Genomic DNA, 25,508 nt, shown 5'->3' on the forward strand with positions numbered 1-25,508 from the left:
CCATCCACACCTCCCCTGCTGGGAGCCTGTGCAGCCCGCCACTGCCAGGGTCCCGAGATCCAGGGACAACTTCCCCGGGAGAACACACAGCGCACGTCAGGATGGTGCAACGTCATACTGGCCTCTGCCACCGCAGGCTAGCCCCGCACTTCGTACCCTTTCATCCCCCCAGGCCTGAATGAGCCAGAGCCCCCGAATCAGCTTCTCCTTTGACCCGGTCCTGTCTGAGCAGGAACGGATGCCCTCAGGCGACCTACACACAGAGGCAGGGCCAAATCCAAAGCTGAATCCCAGGAGCTGTGCGAACAAAGAAGAGAAAGGGAAATTTCTCCCAGCAGCCTCAGAGCAGCGGATTAAATATCCACAGTCAACTTGATGTGCCTGCATCTGCAGAATACCTGAAGAGACAACGAATCATCCCAAACTGAGGAGGTGGACTTTGGGAACAATGAGATTATATATATATATATAGCCTTTTTCTCTTTTTATGAGTGGGTATGCATATGCTTCTGTGAGCGATTTTCTCTGTATAGCTTTGCTTTTACCATTTGTCCTAGGGTTCTGTCTGCCTGTTTTGGGTTTTTTTTTGGGGGGGGTTGGGGGGGTGTTGTATAGTTTCCAGCACTTGATATCATTGGTGGATTTGCTTTTGGGTTTGGTTGTTCTTTCTTTCTTTCTTTTAATTACTTTAAAAAAATTTTTTAATAATTATTTTTTGGTTTTTATTTTAATAACTTTATTTTATTTTATCTTTTTCTTTCCTTCTTTCTTTTTTTCTCCCTTTTATTCTGAGCCGTGTGCATGACAGGCTCTTGGTGCTCCAGCCAGGCGTCAGGGCTCTGCCTCTGAGGTGGGAGTGCCAACTTCAGGACACTGGTCCACCAGAGACCTCCTACCTCCACATAATATCAAATGGCAAAAATCTCCCAGAGATCTCCATCTCAACACCAACACCCAGCTTCACTCAACGACCAGCAAGCTACACTGCTGGACACCCTATGCCAAACAACTAGCAAGACAGGAACACAACCCCACCCATTAGCAGAGAGGCTGCCTAAAATCATAATAAGTCCACAGACATGCCAAAACACACCACCAGATGTGGACCTGCCCACCAGAAAGACAGGATCCAGCCTCATCCACCAGAACACAGGCACTAGTACCCTCCACCAGGAAGCCTACACAACGCACTGAAGCAACCTTAGCCACTGGGGGCAGACACCAAAAACAATGGGAATTACAAATCTGCAACTTGTGAAAAGAAGACCCCAAACACAGTAAGTTAAGCAAAATGAGAAGACAGAAAAACACACAGCAGAAGGAGCAAGATAAAAACCCACCAGACCTAACAAATGAAGAGGAAACAGGCAGTCTACCTAAAAAAGAATTCAGAATAATGATAGTAAAGATGACCCAAAATCATGGAAATATAATGGAGAAAATACAAGAAACGTTTAACAAGGAGCTAGAAGAACTAAACAGCAAACAAACAACCATAAACACCACATTAATGAAATTAAGAATTCTCTAGAAGGGATCAATAGCAGAATAACTGAGGCAGAAGAACGGATAAGTGACCTGCAAGATAAAATAGTGGAAATAACTACTGCAGAGCAGAATAAAGAAAAAAGAATGAAAAGAACTGTGGACAGTCTCAGAGACCTCTGGGACAATATTAAACACACCAACATTCAAATTATAGGGGTCCTAGAAGAGGAGAAAAAGAAAGGGACTGAGAAAATATTTCAAGATATTATAGTTGAAAACTTCCCTAATATGGGTAAGGAAATAGTTAATCAAGTCCAGGAAGCAGAGAGAGGCCCATATAGGATAAATCCAACGAGAAACATGCCAAGACACATATTAATCAAACTACTGAAAATTAAATACAAAGAAAAAATATTAAAAGCAGCAAGGGAAAAACAAAAAATAACATACAAGGGAATCCCCATAAGGTTAACAGATGATCTTTCAGCAGAAACTTGGCAAGCCAGAAGGGAGTGGCAGGACCTATTTAAAGTGATGAAAGGGAAAAACCTGCAACCAAGATTATTCTATCCAGCAAGGATCTCATTTAGATTTGACGGAGAAATGAAAACCTTTAGGGACAAGCAAAAGCTAAGAGAACTCAGCACAACCAAGCCAGCTTTACAGCAAATGCTAAAGGAACCTCTCTAGGCAGGAAACACAAGAGAAGGAAAACACCTACAATAACAAACACAAAACAATTAAGAAAATGGGAATAGAAGCATACATATCAATAACTACCTTAAATGTAAATGGATTAAATGCTCCAACCAAAAGACGTAGACTGGGTGAATGGATACAAAAACAAGACCCATATATATGCTGTCTACAAGAGACCCACTTCAGACCTAGGGACACATACAGACTGAAAATGAGGGGATGGAAAAAGATATTCCATGCAAATGGAAAGCAAAAGAAAGCTGGAGTAGCAATTCTCATATCAGACAAAACAGACTTCAAAATAAAGACTATTACAAGGGACAAAGAAGGACACTACATAATGGTCAAGGGATCAATCCAAGAAGAAGATACAACAATTGTAAATATTTATGCACCCAACATAGGAGCACCTCAATACATAATGCAAATACTAACAGCCATAAAAGGGGAAATCGACAGGAACACAATCATAGTAGAGGACTTTAACACCCCACTTTCACCAATGGACAGATCATCCAAAATGGAAATAAGGAAACAGAAGCATTAAATGATACATTAAACAAGAAGGACTTAATTGATATTTATAGGACATTCCCTCCAAAAACAACAGAATACACTTTCTTCTCAAGTGCTCATGGAACATTCTCCTGGATAAATCATAACTTGGGTCACAAGACAAGCCTTGGTAAATTTAAGAAAATGGAAATCATATCAAATATCTTTTCTGACCACAACGCTATGAGACTAGAGATCAATTACAGGAAAAAAATCTGTAAAAAATACAAACACATGGAGGCTACACAATACACTACTTAATAACCAAGAGATCACTGAAGAAATCAAAGAGGAAATCAAAAAATACCTAGAAACAAATGACAATGAAAACACAACGACCCAAAACCTATGGGATGCAGCAAAAGCAGTTCTAAGAGGGAAGTTTATAGCAATACAATCCTACCTTAAGAAACAAGAAACATCTCAAATAAACAACCTAACTTTACACCTAAAGCAACTACAGAAAGAAGAACAAAAAAACCCCAAAGTCAGCAGAAGGAAAGAAATCATAAAGATCAGATCAAAAATAAATGAAAAAGAAATGAAGGAAACAATAGCAAAGATCAATAAAACTAAAAGCTGGTTCTTTGAGAAGATAAACAAAATTGATAAACCATTAGCCAGATTCATCAACAAAAAAAGAAGACTCAAATCAACAATCAGAAATGAAAAAGTAGAAGTAACAACTGACAATGCAGAAATACAAAGGATCATGAGAGATTACTACAAGCAACTATATGCCAATAAAATGAACAACATGGAAGAAATGGACAAATTCTTAGAAAAGCACAACCTTCCAAGACTGAGCCAGGAAGAAACAGAATATATGAACAGACCAATCACAAGCACTGAAATTGAAACTGTGATTAAAAATCTTCCAACAAACAAAAGCCCAGGACCAGATGGCTTCACAGGCGAATTCTATCAGACATTTAGAGAAGAGCTAACACCTATCCTTCTCAAACTCTTCCAAAATATAGCAGAGGGAGGAACACTCCCAAACTCATTCTACGAGGCCACCATCACCCTGATACCAAAACCAGACAAAGATGTCACAAAGAAAGAAAACTACAGGCCAATATCACTGATGAACATAGATGCAAACATTCTCAACAAAATACTAGCAAACAGAATCCAACAGCACATTAAAAGGATCATACACCATGATCAAGTGGGGTTTATTCCAGGAATGCAAGGATTCTTCAATATACGCAAACCAATCAATGTGATACACCATATTAACAAACTGAAGAATAAAAACTATATGATCATCTCAATAGATGCAGAGAAAGCTTTTGACAAAATTCAACACCCATTTATGATAAGAACCCTGCAGAAAGTAGGCATAGAGGGAACGTTCCTCAACATAATAAAGGCCATATATGGCAAAACTACAGCCAACATCGTCCTCAATGGTGAAAAACTGAAACCATTTCCACTAAGATCATGAACAAGACAAGGCTGCCCACTCTCACCACTATTATTCAACATAGTTTTGGAAGTTTTAGCCACAGCAATCAGAGAAGAAAAAGAAATAAAAGGAATCCAAATCGGAAAGGAAGAAGTAAAGCTGTCACTGTTTGCAGATGACATGATACTATACATAGAGAATCCTAAAGCTGTTACCAGAAAACTAGTAGAGCTAATCAATGAATTTGGTAAAGCAGCAGGATACAAAATTAATACACAGAAATCACTTGCATTCCTATACACTAATGATGAAAAATCTGAAAGTGAAATTAAGAAAATACTCCCATTTACCAATGCAACAAAAAGAATAAAATATCTGGAATAAACCTACCTAAGGAGACAAAAGACCTGTATGCAGAAAATTATAAGACACTGATGAAAGAAATTAAAGATACAAATAGATGGAGAGATGCACCATGTTCTCGGATTGGAATCATCAACAGTGTGAAAATGAGTCTACTACCCAAAGCAATCTACAGATTCAATGCAATCCCTATCAAACTATCACTGGCATTTTTCACAGAACTAGAACAAAAAATTTCACAATTTGTACGGAAACACAAAAGACCCTGAATAGCCAAAGCAATCTTGAGAAAGAAAAACAGAGCTGGAGGAATCAGGCTCCCTGACTTCAGACTATACTACAAAGCTGCAGTAATCAAGACAGTATGGTACTGACACAGAAACAGAAATATAGATCAACGGAACAGGATAGAAAGCCCAGAGATAAACCCATGCACATATGGTCACCTTATCTTTGATAAAGGAGGCAAGAATATACAGTGGAGAAAAGACAGCCTCTTCAATAAGTGGTGCTGGGAAAACTGGACAGCTACATGTAAAAGAATGAAATTAGAACACTCCCTAACACCATACACAAAAATAAACTCAAAATGGATTAAAGACCTAAATGTAAGACCAGACACCATCAAACTCTTAGAGCAGAACATACGCAGAACACTCTACGACATAAATCACAGCAAGATCCTTTTTGACCCACCTCCCAGAGAAATGGAAATAAAAATAAACAGATGGGACCTAATGAAACTTAAAAGCTTTTGCACAGCAAAGGAAACCATAAACAAGATGCAAAGACAACACTCAGAATGGGAGAAAATATTTGCAAATGAAGTAACTGACAAAGGATTAATCTCCAAAATTTACAAGCAGCTCATGCAACTCAATATCAAAAAAGCAGCCCAATCCAAAAATGGGCAGAAGACCTAAATAGACATTTCTCCAAAGAAGATATACAGACTGACAACAGACACATGAAAGAATGCTCAACATCATTAATCATTAGAGAAATGCAAATCAAAACTACAATGAGATATCATCTCACACCGGTCAGAATGGCCATGATCAAAAACTCTACAAACAATAAATGCTGGAGAGGGTGCGGAGAAAAGGGAACCCTCTTGCATTGTTGGTGGGAATGCAAATTGATACAGTCACTATGGAGAACAGTATGGAGGTTCCTTAAAAAACTAAAAATAGAACTACCATACGACCCAGCAATCCTACTACTGGGCATATACCCTGAGAAAACCATAATTCAAAAAGAGTCATGTACCAAAATGTTCAGTGCAGCTCTATTTACAACTGCCAGGACATGGAAGCAACCTAAGTGTCCATCGACAGATGAATGGATAAAGAAGATGTGGCACATATACACAATGGAATATTACTCAGCCATAAAAAGAAATGAAATTGAGTTATTTGTAGTGAGGTGGATGGACCTAGAGTCTGTTAATACAGAATGAAGTAAGTCAGAAAGAGAAAAACAAATACTGTATGCTAACACATATATACAGAATTTTTTTAAAAATGGTTATGAAGAACCTAGGGGCAGGACAGGAATAAAGACCCAGACATAGAGAATGGACTTGAGGACACGGGGAGGGGGAACGGTAAGCTGGGACGAAATGAGAGAGTGGCATGGACATATATACACTACCTAATGTAAAATAGATAGCTAGTGGGAAGCAGTCGCATAGCCCAGGGAGATCACCTCCGTGCTCTGTGACCAGCTAGAAGGGTGGGAGGGAGGGAGACGCAAGAGGGAAGAGATTTGGGGATATACATATATGCATAACTGATTCACTTTGTTATAAAGCAGGAACTAACACACCATTTTAAAGAATTATACTCCAATAAAAACGTTAAAAAATTTTTGAAAAAAAAAAAAAGAACTATCCTGTTATAAAGCTGAGTACTTCACATAGCTTTAAACATAGCTTTAAAGTCAGGCTAGTGTTTAAGAGTAACAGATAAAAGAAATATGTATCTTTTGGCTTACAAATTATCAAGGAAGTATTTGGGTAACCAAAAAAAAACTACCCAAAAGAAATCAAGAAGGATTGTAAAATGTGTAAGATATCCCAAAGGTAGTTGTACATATACATGTAACACATTTTTCCCAATTCAGCCCACAAGGCCACTATACTTCTCACTCAGTAATAGGAAATAGGCCTAATTTACCATGATGAAAAAAGAATTCCCTTTAACTAAATATTAATACATACTAGATTTCAACATCATCTTCACTGCTGACACTCAGTAGATTTTTTTTTTACCGGCTCCGGACGCGCAGGCTCAGCGGCCATGGCTCACGGGCCCAGCCACTCCATGGCATGTGGGATCTTCCCGGACCGGGGCACGAACCTGTGTCCCCTGCATCAGCAGGCGGACTCTCAACCACTGCGCCACCAGGGAAGCCCAGTAGATATTTATTTTTACTGTTGATCTCAATAGATCTTAGAATTGTGCTTGTTCAGGAAGGCAACAAATCTTAAAGGCCTCCAGGTAAAAATTATGCAGCCAATGTGTAACTTTCTTTTGGATTCAATTTCAAAAAGAAACTCTGAGTATGAAGCCTCGTAATTCATTTTAGGTATCATGCTGTCTTTGTATCTTCCGTGATGCTTTCAAAATTAGGTGAAGCTCTTTTCCTGCTCAGAAACATACATCCTTGTTAGACTAGTATAAAAAAGGTCTTCAGGCTGAAACCAAATTCCCTACTTTAGAATATAATGCAGAATTTTTTCATATCCAAGAGGATATATGTCAGGAATACTGAGTTTGATGTTCATGACTGTGACTTCTTTCATTTTTTCCTTAACAACAGTATGTATATATATATATATATATAATTTGCTTAAGATTTGCAAAATGCACGTTGATTATTTTTTATTGTTTTCGTCTTAGTTCTCACAAACCATTAGATACAATTCTAAAATTAATGCACAGGTTAAAAGCTTCATTTCAAAGATACACCAGTAAGTATTTATGTGTCTTAGAGAATTTTCATTTTTAAGACCATTTTCATTCATTGAAAATAAGTCTACTCAGAAGTATAGGATTTCTATACTTATAGTAAGAAGGATTTCATAACAAATATTTAAAATGTATTTCTCCAAGGCCATTACTTTTGACCAAGGCATAATCTTCAGGGATTTGTGGACATAGATATTAACATTAAAAAAGAAAAATGTTTATGCATTATATCATATAGATCATCACAGCAATCTAGCTGTAACTGTCTTTCTCTTTGATTTCTCCTTCTCCATTACACAAACTAAGTGATTCTATCTGTAAAAGGTTAAGCAAAATCTTTTGGTTTGGGAATTAAGTCTCCAAAAGCTAGTATTACAGAGATCAGCTAAGTACGTTGTTTCTTTGTGGCTAGTGGGACTTTATTTTGGCAAACCTCCAAATCAGAACTGAGAGGATAAGTATAGAGAAGAGCCCTTAATGGCATAGAAAAAAATAAGGTCTTACCAAAGAGAAATCTACATATACATCTTATCTACTTCATTTAAGAAAGCAGACCCACAACTTAGGGTACATAGGAGCTTGGATTTTCATCTTGTACCAGCTTTTCTAAATTGTATATATATATGAGTATTTTGGTTGCTATATTTTATATGTATATGTTTTATGTATATATATGAATTATATACCTCATATCTAAATATAGTTATGGTATGAGTAAACATAAATAAATATGGATACAGATTCCACTATAAGACACACAGAGAACCCATCAAAGCTTTTACAGCATATTCCCCATTAACTCTTTTATGACACTGACAATGTGTTATAATTATCAGATTGTGTGTTCTAGAACTCTGCATTATCTTCTGATGTCCATCAGGGGATATACAGGGTTAAGTTTTTTAAATTACAAATTTAAAAAACATTACTAGATTCCTATTCAGAAACACAAATTAATTATAGATGCAAATACAGAAAGAAATTATGAAGGAACAACCCTGGACAAATTCAAACATGAATTCCTGAGGAGAGGAAGAAAGGGAATTCTGTCATTGGTGTTAAACCCTCGAACTCTACTCCCTGAGCTTCCTCAAGTGTTCATAAGTGAGCACGTTACCCCCACTAGAGTTGTTTCCTCCCAGAGTGTTTTCATAAATTTGCCATATTTTAATTTTCACAGCAATGGTAAAGCATACAATTATTATTCCATTATAAAGAAAAAGACAACAAGGCTGTGTTAGGTTAAATAAGTTGCTTAAAGTCATAGAATCAGGACTAGAATCCATGGGTCCAACTGTAAGACTACTGTTCATGTGGATACACCAAGGACAAATGTTTCCAACAATGTGTGGATTCCTCAGCAAAATTTTTTCCTCTCAGAACACAAACAGTAGTAGACTGGGGAACTGGTTTTTAAGTTGTGTAAAGTAGTAGATAAGAGAACAGAATGAGACTCTTACATCCTGACTTCAGCACTCTAGGTACAAGTCCAGGAGGAAGAAGACATGTTAGAAACTTGGCGGGGGGGGATGCTAAAAGCAAAAAGACTTTGCCCCAGTTCTCATTTGGGAATCTAGGAAGAGACAGCTTTGCAGCTATTCCACTAGCACCATTGACTTAGGAATTAGCAAAGCAGAATGATGGCAATAGGCAGAGAAAGAACCTAAGTTAATACTTTCAAGCTGTCTTTCTCTCCTATGTAGTAATAGAAGAGACTTGGAAGTTCCCTTGTGCCCTGAGGTAGAAGTAGAGGTAGCTGAGATCTGTTGGGAAACATGCTGACAGCATGGAAAAGGCAGATAGCAAAAGGGAGTGCCAGCTCTCCCGTAGGCATTCTCTAGAGTCAGTAGGAAACGAGGTGGGACCCACGAGAAATGGGGATGGGCTCCTAGTTTTCCTCATGAAAACTAGGCCATGAAAAAAAAGAAACAGGAGGTACACCAGTTATGAACTATAGGAACAGGAGAACAGGACATCTAGTACGCTATCAACCAACCACACCTCAGCAGAAACAGCCGACCCTCCCCCAAGGGCAACACAGATACCCTGCAGCCAAGAACAGCACAAGATCAAGGGCCCACTTCTTATATCCCAGTGCCCTGAGATCAATATTTCTCCTAAACCCAAGAACTACTTTGGGAAAAGGGACAGGGAGAAAAGGAGGAGGACTGTGAACTAATCAAAAGATCAATTAAACTGGAAGGGTCTGAAGAACCATAATCCCTCCAAGTTTGAAGTTATAGGTTAGGTTTGTGGTTTTTTTCCTCCACTACATAGCACAGTTGGGATCAAATGGGGAGATATCAGTGAGCAAGATTATATGAGTTGCGAAATATAAAAGTAATGTTTTCTTTGGACATTTCAAAGTCCAAAGACTTCAGAGTATGAATACATTTTTAAACCACTACAGAACCAACACACACTGAGATTCAAAAAATGAGAAGTACATAAGTAATCATCTCCCTTTTAAAATCTTTCCTCCTCATCACTCTACTATTTGCCTTTTCTGCTCTCCTCCCCTCTTGGTTTTATTTGCCTTTGAAATAAGGTAACATGGAAACTGAAAAAAAACAGAATGGCCCCTAAAACTATATGAATATTTGTTCTGGCCTGCTGTTAACTCATTTGGGTACCCAAGCAAAGAAATTACATCTTTCTGCACCTTACTAAACTCTATAAAATGGAGACAACATACAAATTCACTTCAGATAGAGTTGAGAGTAAGAGCTTTAAAAAATGCCCGTGAAGCACTTTGCAAATGTTATACAATATAAATAATTCTGTATTTTTCTAACTGTTCCCAAAAGAGAATCAGGGCCTTGTCCTACTCTCCAGAGGTCAAGACAGAGTTCGGAGAAGAACTCCCTGCAGCTCTGTTACATTTCCTAGTACCTACTGACCGAACCAGATGCTGGCAGGTATAAAATCTGAGACAGCTGCTTATCCAACCCCTTAGGGCCAAATGCTCCAAAAAATCACTTTCTTTGCAGCACACATCCTGATTCAGAATCTCTGAGCTAATTATCAGGGTTATGATTCTCAACCTAATCATTTCTACTATGCCTCCAGAGTAAGAGGGAATCTCAAAATTAACACTTCGTATGCGGAATTGTACACAGACAATATGCAGATGGCCCACGCAGGTTTAAATCATTAAGGCAGTTTCCATTTCTGTTTATGCTCCTCTTAGGTTTATAAAATCATCAAAGACTATTTACCAAGCTCTTACGGCATACAGCATGCTTCAGAGAGACACCAAGATGTAACCTATTTCCTACCCCTTGTTGAACTCAAGGTTTATAAAAATCATAAGGCAAAGAAGCAACTCTGCACCTGATACTGCACAGAAAATAAGCAAAAATCACACAAACATGCAGGCTTAAGTTAGTGAATTTTGTCAAAGGGTGATTGGTAATGAGAATTACATGCCATGTCATTCTTTTCCTGGTCTGTCCAGAAAAACGATCTGGAGTCAGGATTCAAATTGTGCAGGGAAGAATGAAAGAGGGGTGGTTTGACAGAGAAGAGGATGGAATTACACTGATCACAGAAGACAGTGATTGCAAAAGCACAGAGGTAAGAAACAGAAAAATGATTTTTCTGACAATTGTTGAAATTTTGCTTAGAGCTAAGAAGATATACAACCCGTGTGCGATCCATTATATATCCGTATCATCACACGTGCTGGGGGAAGGAGCAGCGTACTGGTTAACGGTGGAATGAGATCACCTGGGGTCAAAACCTGGCTCCCCCACAAACCAGCCTCATAAACTTGGGCAAGGTATTTACCCTCAGTTCCTTACTATGTACAATTGGAATGATAGTAGTACTTCATGAGATTGGCACAAGAATTAAGAGATAACAATGTGAGGTTTTTAACACAATCCCTGCCACAAGCACCTAGTAAAGTTAACTGTTGATACTGTTGTTACTGTTATTTAGAAATGGATTTCGGGGACTGGCCTCAGAAAAATGTGAATTACAACCCTACCCCCAATTTCATTATTACATAGTACGGGATACTGGTAGTTTATTCATGAAAAGTAGTAAAAGATTGCTTATTCACCCACTAAATACATGTTTCATTTATAAAATAAGCATCTTAATTTTTTTCAGATCAAGATTCTTTGAGGATTAAATATTATTATGCAGCTAAAACGCTTAACGTAGTTCCTGGCACATAACATAATAAGTGCTCAGATCTGTGAGTGAGTGGCTCTTACCATCATCATCATTTCAGTTATTTAACATTATCACTATCAATTAGGCAAGGAAAAATTGGGACTCAGATAAAGAATATGATATTGAGGAGAGAAACGAAAGGAAAATGTGTAGAGGCTATATTTTTCTCCTCCTTCTTTGCAAACTGGGAGATGTGGAATGGGTAATTGATGAAGCTGAGATAAGCAGGAGCCTTGCTCTTAATTCTGGAAAGAATTATTAGTATGCTTTTACTATGTGAGCCAAGCTTTGTGCTATGTGTTTTACAAACATTAGCTCCTATAACCTTCACAACCACCCTGTAAAATAGGCACTATTATCATCACCCTTGTATTATCAACATATAATACATTTTAGCTAGAGAGGTGGAACATCTTGATAGGAGTCTCATGACTAGTAAGTAGTGGACAGAGTCAGAACATGAACCTAGGTCTACCTAGTTCTAGTTCAGGTTCTTACCTATGCGTCACTGGGAACTTTGAAGGAGGGTCTTGAGAGAAATACATGGAAGCAGAAGAGAAAATGTATCTGTGAGAGAGTGTTTCTAACTTGAAAGCCAGAACTGTCCAAGCATTCTACCATTGCAGAGAGCATTCTCCCATTACCCATTCCTCTATAAATGTGCTTGGTTTTTATCATTAATACTATGCAGCATTTTAGAATGTTTTTCTGGGAAGTTCAGTGTTGAAATTTTTTCTACTCATGCTGTGAATCTACTACAGTATTTCACAGAATCTAAACAATTCCCAGGTAAAAAGGGAACTGAGGTTAACTTTGAAAAGTTAAGCCTAGTCACCAAAAACAAGTAAGTTAATAAGATAGCAAGGGAAATATATATATATATATATAATTAATTATTTGAGACAGAATATCAAACTTAAAAGAAAATCCAACTAATTGTAATCTGAGATACTTTCTCATCTTCCACAGACACTTTCAACTACTTTATCAATAAAAGTCAAAGGCTGAAAACACCCATATCTGGGAAAAACATGGCATCTGAATGCTAAACAAGTGTCAAGTGGACCCACAATTGGTGAAATAATAAATAATGTGAATATTTATCTTTGGATACTATTAAATAAACCATAACTAACTTTCAAATAAATTGAATTCCTTCTTAAAAATTCCTAACCATGTGAATGTAAAAGTATGGACCATGTAGTAAAGTTTTTATTTTTCCAACTTTGGTTCAATTCTTTTTTTAACCCCCAAAATGGGGAGAAGCAAGACTGTAACTTACTTTGCTAAGTACCAATAACTTTAGAACACATATTACAAATTCCAGTTAAATTAAAAGTTGAGTCAGGTAGTACACACAATTACATCTCTCCACCGTCCTCATTAAATTTCAGTTCAACCGGGAATGCTGTTATTTCTTCCACAGATTTTTCTATTATACTCTTATTTTAGGTCAATGGCACTGATACTCTGCAGCAAGTACTTGCACATCTTAAGCAAATAGCATTATATTTCCAAGAAGCAGAATGTGTAATTGTTTCTAATTTTTCTATACAATTATTGCTTTGGTGTGAATGAGCATAGATTGTTTCAAAACACACCCCGGGTGACTACTTGGCAAAAATCAACAGGCAAAAGTTAGGTCTAAAGTTTTCACTTGGGGCATCTCTGCAGTAAACTGTCTTCCTCATAGTAACTTCAGCTATCTAATTTTTCAAGTCTTGCTGGAATAACAAGTGGCAAATTAGTGGAACTGTCACATGAATGCTACCTGTAATTTACTTAGAGTACACTCTTACCTCACAATCAAGTTTTGTCTTGATGTAATTGACTTAACAAGCAAGTATTTATCACACTTACTGCTAGAAAACATTAATTACCTTTGATCCTGCTGAACTTCACACCCACTTATTTTAAGAAAATTTGACCAGTTTAAAAAGTTACTTAGATAATTACAACTCATGTTGTATTAGCAATTTCTTAGTATAGAATGTTGCTTCCTTAGGAGTCTTACAAAATTCTTTAAGCTTATTCAAAAAAATTGAAGCAAAATGTACCCATTATTTAATAGTAAATGACAATATTCCAGAAGAAACTGGGCTGTATAATGAAAGTAAATTCAGTAATTATTCCTTTTCAAAGTTGATGAGGCTAAAAAATTCCCAAGTACAATATCATACGTCTCGGTTATTGTGGCCAAGGTCCTGGTAGGGTGGTGTAACACATCCCTCTTTATTTAAAAAATGATAATAAAGATCATGTAATCTTTAATTTGGGGGAGAATCTAAATTTTACATCTCATCTTCAAGACTCATTGCTAATGATGAAAAATTAAAAGTTGTTTCAGGTGTTAGAAGTGTTCTGAACACAAACCAAGCAGTGAATAGCATTTAATTACTTCATGTAAAAATTATCAGGATGTCCAAAATTTGTTCTATGCATAAATGTTTGGATATTCAATGGAGTTGTAGCCTAAGATCATTTAACTTATACAAAATTAATTATATGCACTCAATAATTTAAAAAATAAAGAGGGCAGGTGATTTTCCTTGCTTTTTCCCTCAATGAGGACAGAGGGTAGACTAGGGTGCTAGAAGTGGGAGATGTGGCTACATGTCCCCTGTGTCATCACAGTTCATGTATGTGTCTCACAATCTGAGCATCCCATCATGCTGTGTATGATTCTGGCTGTTAACAATATGCATTTTCAGGTTACTGTATCCTGTAAACAAAAGTTAGTCATCTGTTTCTCAACCAAGGAAAGAGCAATTTTTCAAACACTGAGATGAAAATGTGGATATTTTGGACTCAATGAAACAATAGGTTATGTCCTAGGTAATGACTGCTTAAGGGAATTTTAGTGTTATTTTGACTTTGCAGTTTTTACCCCACGTGTTCATTTAAGAAACTGACCTACATATAAAAGAAGTCACTGTTCCTTAACTTACTGCAGCCACCTATTATCACATGGATACTCAAAGTTCTCTCAGTAGTGGCAAGAAACATTTTACTTCAGTGCAAAGTAGATTATGTTTGCATCTTTAAATCTCACATACCCACATGCATTACATACTCATAATGCAACTTGATTTGAATATGTAATATATGTAAATATTTAAATATCAAAGAAGATTTCACATAGAAGTAGAGGATATCCATAATGAAACTTGATATTTACCTAATATTACAGCACAATCCAAAAAGTTAGTGCTAACTGTCAATTGGAGATGCCCAGAAGCAAGCCTCTGCCCACCACACTGAAGAAGCCTGAGCAGGTCTAGCCAGAGCAGCATTCTCTGCCAGGCGGTTTCCAGCACAGAAGACAGAAAAGAATTCAATCAGAATTCTTCCTGGAAAATCCCAGCTTGCCTCTAGGCCATCTTTTTTTTTTTTCTTTTTTTAACATCTTTATTGGAGTATAATTGCTTTACAATGGTGTGTTAGTTTCTGCTGTATAACAAAGTGAATCAGCTATACATATACATATATCCCATATCCCCTCCCTCTTGTGTCTCCCTCCCACCCTCCCTCTCCCACCCCTCTAGGTGGTCACAAAGCACCGAGCTGATCTCCGTATGCTACGTGGCTGCTTCCCACTAGCTATCTATTTTACATTTGGTAGTGTATATATGTCCATGCCACTCTCTCACTTCATCCCAGCTTACCCTTCTCCCTTCCGTGTCCTGAAGTCCATTCTCTACATTCTCTATGTCTGCGTCTTTATTCCTGTCCTGCCCCTAGGTTCATGAGAACCTTTTCTTTTTTTTTAGATTCCACATATATGTGTTAGCATACGGTATTTGTTTTTCTCTTTCTGACTTATTTCACTCTGTATGACAGACTCTAGGTCCATCCACCTCACTAAAAATAACTCAATTTCGTTTCTCTTTATGGCTTGAGTAATATTCCACTGTATATATGTGCCACATCTTCTTTATCCATTCATCTGTCGATGGACACTTAGGTTGCTTCCATGTCCTGGCTATTGTAAATAGAGCTGCAATGAACACTGTGGTACATGACTCTTTGAATTATGGTTTTCTCAGGGTATATGCCCAGTAGTGGGATCACTGGGTCATAGGGTAGTTCTATTTTTAGTTTTTTAAGGAACCACCATACTACTGTTCTCCATAGTGACTGTATCAATTTACATTCCCACCAACAGTGCAAGAGGGTTCCCTTTTCACAGGCCATCTTAATTCAGATGAAACTCAACGATGATTTAAAAAAACAATTCACAAATATTTATAGAGTTCCCTACTATGCATAAGGAGCTGTCCTGGTTACTACAGGAAATATAAGATATATTTTTAAAAGAGTTCTATCTATTTGAAAAGAAATTCATATCCACACACAAAGTTACAAGTAAACTATGGGAAAGTTAGAAAGCTGTTGAAATAGTCTAAGGGAAAAGTGATGAACACCCAGAGTAGGACAGTAAAATGGGAATGATGACTAGAACTTTGAGAGACACCTAAGAACTGGAATAGTCTTAGTAAACAAATACATTTGGAGTGTGAGAGAGGAGTCAAGGATGTCTCAATTCTAACTGTGATAGCATTAACCAAGATAGAAAATAGAGGAACAAGAAAAGGTTTCGTTCAGAAAAGATAATACATTTTTTACTTTGTTGTTTTGGTTTTGTCTTTTAATACGGGTATTTGGGGAACATTTTCTTTTTTTTTCCTTAATATTTTTTTAATTGTTTTAAATTTTTATACAATTTTTAAAGGTTACTTTCCATTTACAGATACTATAGAATATTGGCTATATTCCCCATGACGTACAACACATCCTCAAGCCTATCTTACATCCAATAATTTGTGCCTCCCACTCCCCCACCCCTGTCCTGCCCCTCTCCCCACTGGTAACCACTAGTTTGTTCTCTGTATCTGTGAGTCTGCTTTTTTGTCACAGTCACTCGTTTGTTGTACTTCTTATATTTCACATGTAAGCAATATCATACAGTATTTGTCTCTCTGTCTGACTTATTTAACTTAGCATAATGCCCTCCAAGTCCATCCATGTTGCTGCAAATGGCAGAATTTTAGTTCTTTTTTATGGCTGAGTAATATTCCATTGCATATTCTATTCATCTGTTGATGGACACTTAGGTTGCTTCCATATCTTAGTAATTGTAAATAATAACACTATGAACACTGGGGTGTATGCATCTTTTCAAATTAGTGTTTTTGGTTGTTTTGGATATATACCCAGGGGTGGAATTGCTGGGTCATATGGTAGTTCTATTTTTATAAATAAGGGTATCTCAGAGGAAGTTGGGAATCATCTATCTAAAGTGATGTAGTAGGCTCTACTGATCTGTAAATCACTGTCATATAGGTGATTATTCAACCAGTGGATATAAATAAAAGATCCAGTGAGAATACAAATAGTATAGAGAGAGAATTGAATCTAGTAGTGTCCACATTTAGGAGCTTACAGCAGGAATAAGGATGGTGAGATGGAGAAAAGAACAACTTGTAGGATAGGAAACTTGTAAGTTTAAAGAGAAGGATAGTTTTAAGAAAGAGGGCTTGGTAATTTCTGGCTGCTATTATGCTGAGGTAAAGAAATATGAGAATGGAAAAACTATTGGCATCTGTTTTAGCAATTAGGTCATTTGTGCTTTTGAGAAGGTAAGAAAAAAGGAGGAGGGAAAAAGCCACATCTTATGCTAACAATAAGAAACTGCGGATTAAAAATGGAGTTATAACTATAGACCAAACATCCAAACAAGAAAGGAAAAAAATCAGACGGTCACTACAAGTTAAGAAATGTATTTTTCAAGGTAGGGGAGAACATTCCAGTAAGGGATGATCAGGAATCATACAGTATCTCTTAAGATCACTCTAAACCATAGATTTCTTCAACCTCTCTCCCTCCTTCCAAACTCTCTCCCACATACACTCTCCTCCCCCACCAGAGCCACACTTTTCTAGTAAAGGCAAGACAAAGTTACTGCATTAAGTGGATACTGACACACCTGTCAAAGGACATCAAGATGGCTGAACTGCCATCCAGGCTTCCTTAGGATTCATTTCCGTGAACATATGCAAAGAGCTGTTTCTATTAATCTAAGAACAGAAAGTGTGTGCTACGATGCAGGTTCTTCTTGGTTTAGTAGAAAACACAAACCCCAGTTCTAGCATGCGAACTAGTTCCATCTCAGAATGCTGTTGGAGAGAGATGATGCTAAACTGAATATCCAGACCATACAACCCCAGGCTAATCTCCGAGCATGAATATTAGTGGCAGAAATTAGTGAGCAGGAGAAATGTGAAGGTTCAGTTCTTATTCATCTTTGCACATGAAACCAAACACAATACCATATGTGGAGGTTCAATTATTGTTAGATTGAACAGAATTTTCTAAACATTTATCCAGTCTAAAATTACTCTATCAAAACAATATGTTATAGTGACAAGCATATAAGACTAGGACACAGAAGGTTAGGGTTTCAGGTCTGTTCAATCTTTTGCCATCTTTTATCTCCTTGATAGTTCTATCATCTGCATTCCCATCCTGCCAAATTTCACAGGTTTTGAGAGGGGAACACATTAAAAAAATACATGTGAAAGTGCTTGGTATATTTTTTAAATGCTATACAAATATTAAGGCACTTTTTATGACTACTATTAATATGTTATTTAAGGTGATCAGATGTTGACATAAAATGCTTTTTTTCTCTAAATTGGCTTTGCCACAAGTGTTATTTTATTCTTATTTACGCCTGTTTATCTAATCCCTGTTTGAAATCTGCTAAACTATTTGCCTATTTATCAGGGTGGCCCTAATTTGGAATACACAGACGAATGGCACTGGAAAATTGCACTGAAAGGAGTCACCCATGTACCATGATAGATCATAAATATGGATGACTGGAAAGTAAGATGCTTCGCTTAAGATGCAAATTAGCAGAGAATGAGATGCAGTGAGTTGTGCAGCAGAGATTCAAATCCTGATGGAGAAGTCCCTGTAGGGTCACCAGACAAAAAGCAGGTTTCTGCTGTCACTCCCCCACGAGGCTGTAGACACTCCCTCACTCTGCCATGCAACACTAATTGAACAGGATACTAACAGGAGAGAAAGTGTGCCAACCACATCCTTGACTGCAGAGCTGCCAAGTCAGTCTAGGGAGGCACTCCTCGCAAGAAGCATACAAGCCTAGAACTACAACCCAGAAATCCTCAGTTAGGCCAATCCAAGCAGCAGAGTGGTTCAGAAAAAATGAGAAAAGCAGAAAGGGAGAAACTGAAGCTTTGTGTGGAATGCAAATAGTCATAATGAGGATAAATACTTCTCAAGGGAACTACAGTGCTCCATTATCGAAACTCTTTTCCTTGCCCTCCTATAACTTTTGCAAAGTGTATCACCCAAATCCTCCATCCTGCCACCCTCCCAGCCCCCCAGATAAGATTCAGATGATGAGATTCTTGGTGTAATATATCAGACAACAGGTTTGGAGTACATTTATTCATGCAGACATGGTAATAGTATATGAGTATGCCGTCTTGAGTACGACCAATAGCAGAGAGAGGGAGAGAATTTAAAAGTCAAGGAGAAAGGAGATCACTATGTAAAATGAAACGACAAAGTATCTGCTGTAAAAGTCCTCAACAGAGGCAGAAAGTAACCAGAAGCACAGTTTTGGTTTCATAGGTACTTGAATTGCTTTCTTTTTGCTGCTCTGTTTCTCTGCATACCTCCTCTCCATGGCCTGTGTTACGAGTCTCTTCTCAGAACTAATGTTAAAATCCAAACAGGCCATGTTCTTTGAAATGTGGCAGTAAGCAGGAAAAGAGAAGGCCAAGAGAAAGAGGAAACATGAAAAAATAAAAATGAGAACAGAAAGAAGGAATGACATGAATAAAAACCAGGGCTTGTTTTTTTTTTTTGTCATGCCTCAGTTTACCTATACACCTTTCACAAATTCTAAAACGCACGCAGAGCCACATTAATCAGGACTGCAGCCCCAGGAACACCAGGCTGAGGAACAGGCACCTCTCAAATCTGTCTTAGCTGACCCTCTTCCCAGCTGCATCATCTGTTAAACTGAACTGCAAATTTCTCAAAGCAGGTTACTGATACACTTTCTGCTTCTGGTCACAAGATAAAGTCCCCAAAGGAACTGCCTCTCTCCAAACACAGGAATTTGGTATTGAACAAAGGCAAGAAAGGAAGATAAACAAGAACACATTTAGAGCTTCCATTCACATGGTGAATCGGATTCCACAAACATCTTGAATATCCCTTTAATAAAGGGGAAATTTAGGATTAAGAAAATTTGTAATTTTTCCAAATCATGTTTAACACAAATAGATTCAAATGACTTCAAATCCAACTCATTCTCTTAAATACATGAATGGATATATCAAGTGACATTTATCCATAAAGAGATCTTTATTGAGCCTCAACTGTAATGAGCCTCAGTAAGAGGCTTGCCATCAAGGATACCATCTTTAATATCTATAATCCAGGGTGGGGGAGATTGTACGGGGACTCCACATTAAATCAAGATGCCTGCTATAATGTGATATGCACGATAACTCAGAATCCATAACCAGCATGGGGAACGGATTCAGGGGCACAGAGCAAAATAACCTCAATGAGCTCCCCATGTAAGGAGTTATCAACAATAGCTACAGACCACATGTCAGAGGGCAACAATTAATGAGAATAGTTAACATTTACTGAGCTCCTACTATTTGCTAGGCACTAAGTATTATCTCATTTAATCCTTACCTCAGGAACAGCAGGTAATATAATGAGGAAAGCATTATAATTATAAAACTGAGTTCAGAGAGATGAAGTAATTTGCTCAAGGCCACACAGTGACTAACTGGTGATACGGTGAAGGTTTTGAACCCAGGCACTTGACACCAGAGCCTCTACTAACCCCTGTACTAGACAGTGATAGGCTCATCCTCCAATCTCACCCCTCACTGATCCATCCTTCTGTGAACCTCCATCACCTACCCTTCTACACAGTCTCTCATTATCTCTCCTGAGTATCTGTCCTTCTCTGAGACCATTTTTGTCTCCATTTATTTATTTTCCTCTTTTTTCAACATTTCTCTTTTCTCCCCCAACAACCTTCTTCCATCTCCCTCCCTCCCTTTCTCTCTTTCTCTAAATCAAACTGAATATGGAGTTCAAATAAGTTCTTAAAATGACTCTATTTTATATCACCTGTTTTGAATTTAAAGTGTATTCGCAGTATGAGAGAAGGAGGTATGCTTTTATGTAGCTACGTCTCTTCCCCCAGAAAAGAAAATCAAAACTATATAGATTTTTACTTCGACGTGGCCCATGAATGATCTGTTTCTTGAATCAAGGCTTACTTACATCAAAAGGTTTCACCCTACCCAGAATTACTGCTGTGGGCTGATTTGTGTCCTTCCCAAAATGCCTACATTGAAGCACTAACCCCCATGTGACTGTACTGGAGATAGGGCCTTTAAGGGGGTGACTGAGGTTAAAGGAGGTCAAAAGGGTGGAGCCCTGATCTCACAGAACGGATGTCTTTATAAATGAAGAAGATATACCAGATATCTCTCTCCTTCCACCATGAGGACACAGGGAGAAGGTAGCTGTATGTAAGCCAGGAAGAGAGCTCGCACCAGGAACTGAATCAGCCAGGGGGCACCTTGATCTTGGACTTCCCAGCCTCCAGAACTGTGAGAAGTACATTTCTACTATTTAAGCCACCTAATTTATGCTGTTTGTTATGGCAGCCCAAGCTGACTAATACAATTGGTCTTAAAATATGGCTTTTCTTTATGTGAAAATTTCATACTTTAAAATGTTAGCAGTATGATTTCAAGATGAGCATTCTCATCATTACTGAACAGTTTTGAACTTACTGAGCCTTGGTCATTTCCAGGACAAACAAGAAGCATACTCCTAAAATGCTTATATTTAAAACATGCATTTTTAAAAATCACATCCAAGATTTAGGACAGAAAACTATTTTTCTGAAAAGCTAGCAGATTTTGACAGATGTAACCTAGATCCTTCCTATGAAAAACAAGAACAAGAAGAGAGAGGCCCCTAGATTTATTTACATGTGGGTTTGAAATCTGGTGACATTTTTTTCTGAGTTATTTTATTCTATATCCAATAGATGACCCTGTTACCGATTCAATCCACATCTGGTTGAAGAAAAATAAATCACTCATCTAGCTATCAGGTCCAGAAACTGGGAACAACCTAACATAAGGAAAATACTCTTTTTCAAAGTCTCTTTATTTTCCATGCTAACAGCAGTGTGAACGCCACTGCTGTGCAGCCACTCACTGGAGCTGTTGAAACATCAAACAGCTTCAGGAAAATACCAGTTGTTTTAATTATTTCTCCACTGGGAATCTTTGGCTTCATTGAAAAGGGTATATGAGCTGTTAGATGGCCAAATGGCAAAGTAAAAAGAATACAGAGACCACCGCCACCAACATCCCCTTCTAAGTTTCATGAAACTTCAACAAAATGTGGTTTGATGGCCTGTTGGATGACCTCTGAGAAGTGGAGAGTTACACTGAATCCATACTTCTTCTTCCTGTGAGATAAGCTGAGAAATTTGAGAGGAGTAGTCCTTGTATCTGGGCCCAACTCAGACACGCTTTTTCTGATCCAGCCATAGCTCTGCTTGGAAACCTGTACGTCATGGCCTTGGCGGGCCCCCAAGCTTCCTCCTAAGCAGTCTGCTATTTTTCCTCTAGCTTACCCAAAATAGATGGGCAGAGATTTAGTCCAGTTGGTATGCTGGTGTTTATAGGCCAAAGTGTTGTCAAGTTTCTTTCTGTGGGCAAGCAGAGGTTCTTGCAGACAGACAAGAACAAAAGGAAAGGTGGTTCTGGCCTTCTAGTTTTGTTTCCTGGAAGAGTTAGAGATCCACTTTCCTTCCTCCAAACAACCCCAGTATCAGGAGACCTTTACCATGTTTAAGCTCCATCTCCATCTTCTTTCATTCTCTGAAAAATCCTTTTTCCTATTCTGAAGCCCAACTGCTTGGAATTACAGCATATCATTAGTCATATATTTAAACATATCTATTACCTAGGATCCTGCACAGGCAAGACAGGTATATAAATTTCCTTCTTTCCTTCTGGAGAATTTTCAGGTATACTATTTCTAGTGTTCTATTTAAAAGGCAAAGTCCACCATTTGTGGGGAGAAATGCAAGTGGTAAAGAAAACAGATCCCACCCTGAGGAGAAAAGAAGAAACAGATTTGCTAACTTATAACTATTTTCTAGAAGCCCTGTTTCTTGCCCCATACAATATTTGAACCTTTATTTTCCCCTTTTATAGAAATGGGGACCCCCCCCATCCTTCCCTTCAATTTCCTCTTTTCTACTCGATGTAGCCCAATAAAACAAGAAGATGGTCCAGGTCTACCTTATCTGTTATATTCTCCCCTGTAAGTTGCTACTCCCTTTGAAATTCCCCAATCACACCATTGCTGTTCCATCAGGCCATGCTGCAGGATAAGATACAAATTGGTGATTTGATCCAGGTTTTACTCTTTGAGCACTCAATTATATAAAGCATAGGTCTCTGACGTGGTGAAAAAAAAGGCGAGAACAAAATTACAGATTATACTCAGGAAGTCTTCCCACTTAGAATCACTGACCTATTCCTGCAGTCACAAGAGGAAGCGCTCATGGCTCTCAGCTGCTATTTCTCTTAGCTAGGACAGGACTGTGACACTTCCATGCCCTAAGAACTCTACAGATCCCCTACTCCTAACCCAAAAGCATTATTAGAAACAAAACCAATAGCAAACCATGAATGATTATTTTATAGTTTTTGAAATTAGACCAAACTCATATTTATGCAAAAATGAAATTAAGTTCTATCTAGATCTACTAATGTGTGTATGCACCTTTCTGCATTTGCTTTGCTGGGCTCTTAACCACTGTGGTTTTGAGCATCAGTGAGTGACCTAGCCCTGCCTGAGGCTCCTGGATTGGGTGCTTGTCCTGACTTTACATCTATATGAAATGACTGACCCAACCTAATATGGGTCACCCCTGTGGAGAATGTCTCAGGGAAATTCCGAGAGAAAACATCACAGAGGATCAAATGCCAATGTTTCGTCCAGCTGCCAATGTGGTAGCTCCCTAATAATGGGATGAAGGTATCAGGAACAATAGGTGTTTACATTTATTTTAAGAACACCAGTCCTAATTCTATCAAACACTTAGAGAGGAGCTAACACCTATCCTTCTCAAACTCTTCCAAAATATAGCAGAGGGAGGAACACTCCCAAACTCATTCTACGAGGCCACCATCACCCTATTATTCAACCATTACCACTATTATTCTACATAGTTTTGTAACTTTTAGCCACAGCAATCAGAGAAGAAAAAGAAATAAAAGGAATCCAAATCAGAAAAGAAGAAGTAAAGCTGTCACTGTTTGCAGATGACATGATACTATACATAGAGAATCCTAAAGGTGCTATCAGAAAACTACTAGAGCAAATCAATGAATGTGGTAAAGTAGCAGGATACAAAATTAATGCACAGAAATCTCTTGCATTCCTGTACACTAATGATGAAAAATCTGAAAGTGAAATTAAGAAAACACTCCCATTTACCATTGCAACATAAAGAACAAAATATCTAGGAATACACCTACCTAAGGAGACAAAAGACCTGTATGCAGAAAATTACAAGACACTGATGAAATTAAGAAATTAAAGATTAATTAAGAAGATTAATTGAAGATTAATTAAAGATGATACAAACATATGGAGAGATATACCATGTTCTTGGGTTGGAAGAATCAACATTGTGAAAATGGCTCAACTACCCAAAGTAATCTACAGATTCAATGCAATCCCTATCAAACTACCACTGGCATTTTTCACAGAACTAGAACAAAAAGTTTCACAATTTGTATGGAAACACAAAAGACCCCGAACAGACAAAGCAATCTTGAGAAAGAAAAACGGAGCTGGAGGAATCAGGCTCCCAGACTTCAGACTATGCTACAAAGCTACAGTAATCAAGACAGTATGGTACTGACACAGAAACAGAAATATAGATCAATGGAACAGGATAGAAAGCCCAGAGATAAACCCATGCACATATGGTCACCTAATCTTTGATAAAGGAGGCAAGAATATACAGTGGAGAAAAGACAGCCTCTTCAATAAGTGGTGCTGGGAAAACTGGACAGCTACATGTAAAAGAATGAAATTAGAAAACTCCCTAACACCAGACACAAAAATAAACTCAAAATGGATTAAAGACCTAAATGTAAGACCAGACACCATCAAACTCCTAGAGCAGAACATACGCAGAACACTCTATGACATAAATCACAGCAAGATCCTTTTTGACCCACCTCCTAGAGAAATGGAAATAAAAACAAAAATAAACAGATGGGGCCTAATGAAACTTAAAAGCTTTTGCACAGCAAAGGAAACCATAAAAAAGACGAAAAGACAACCCTCAGAATGGGAGAAAATATTTGCAAATGAAATAACTGACAAAGGATTAATCTCCAAAATTTACAAGCAGCTCACGCAGCTCAATATCAAAAAAAACCAAACAACCCAATCCAAAAATGGGCAGAAGACCTAAACAGACATTTCTCCAAAGAAGATATACAGATTGCCAACAGACACATGAAAGAATGCTCAACATTAATCATTAGAGAAATGCAAATCGAAACTACAATGAGATATCATCTCACACCGGTCAGAATGGCCATGATCAAAAAATCTACAAACAATAAATGCTGGAGAGGGTGTGGAGAAAAGAGAACCCTCTTGCATTGTTGGTGGGAATGCAAATTGACACAGCCACTATGGAGAACAGTATGGAGCTT

The sequence above is a fragment of the Monodon monoceros genome, unplaced genomic scaffold (genome assembly GCF_005190385.1).
Source record: "Monodon monoceros isolate NGI ecotype Baffin Bay Population unplaced genomic scaffold, NGI_Narwhal_1 Super_Scaffold_12, whole genome shotgun sequence".
Classification (NCBI taxonomy): Eukaryota; Metazoa; Chordata; class Mammalia; order Artiodactyla; family Monodontidae; genus Monodon; species Monodon monoceros.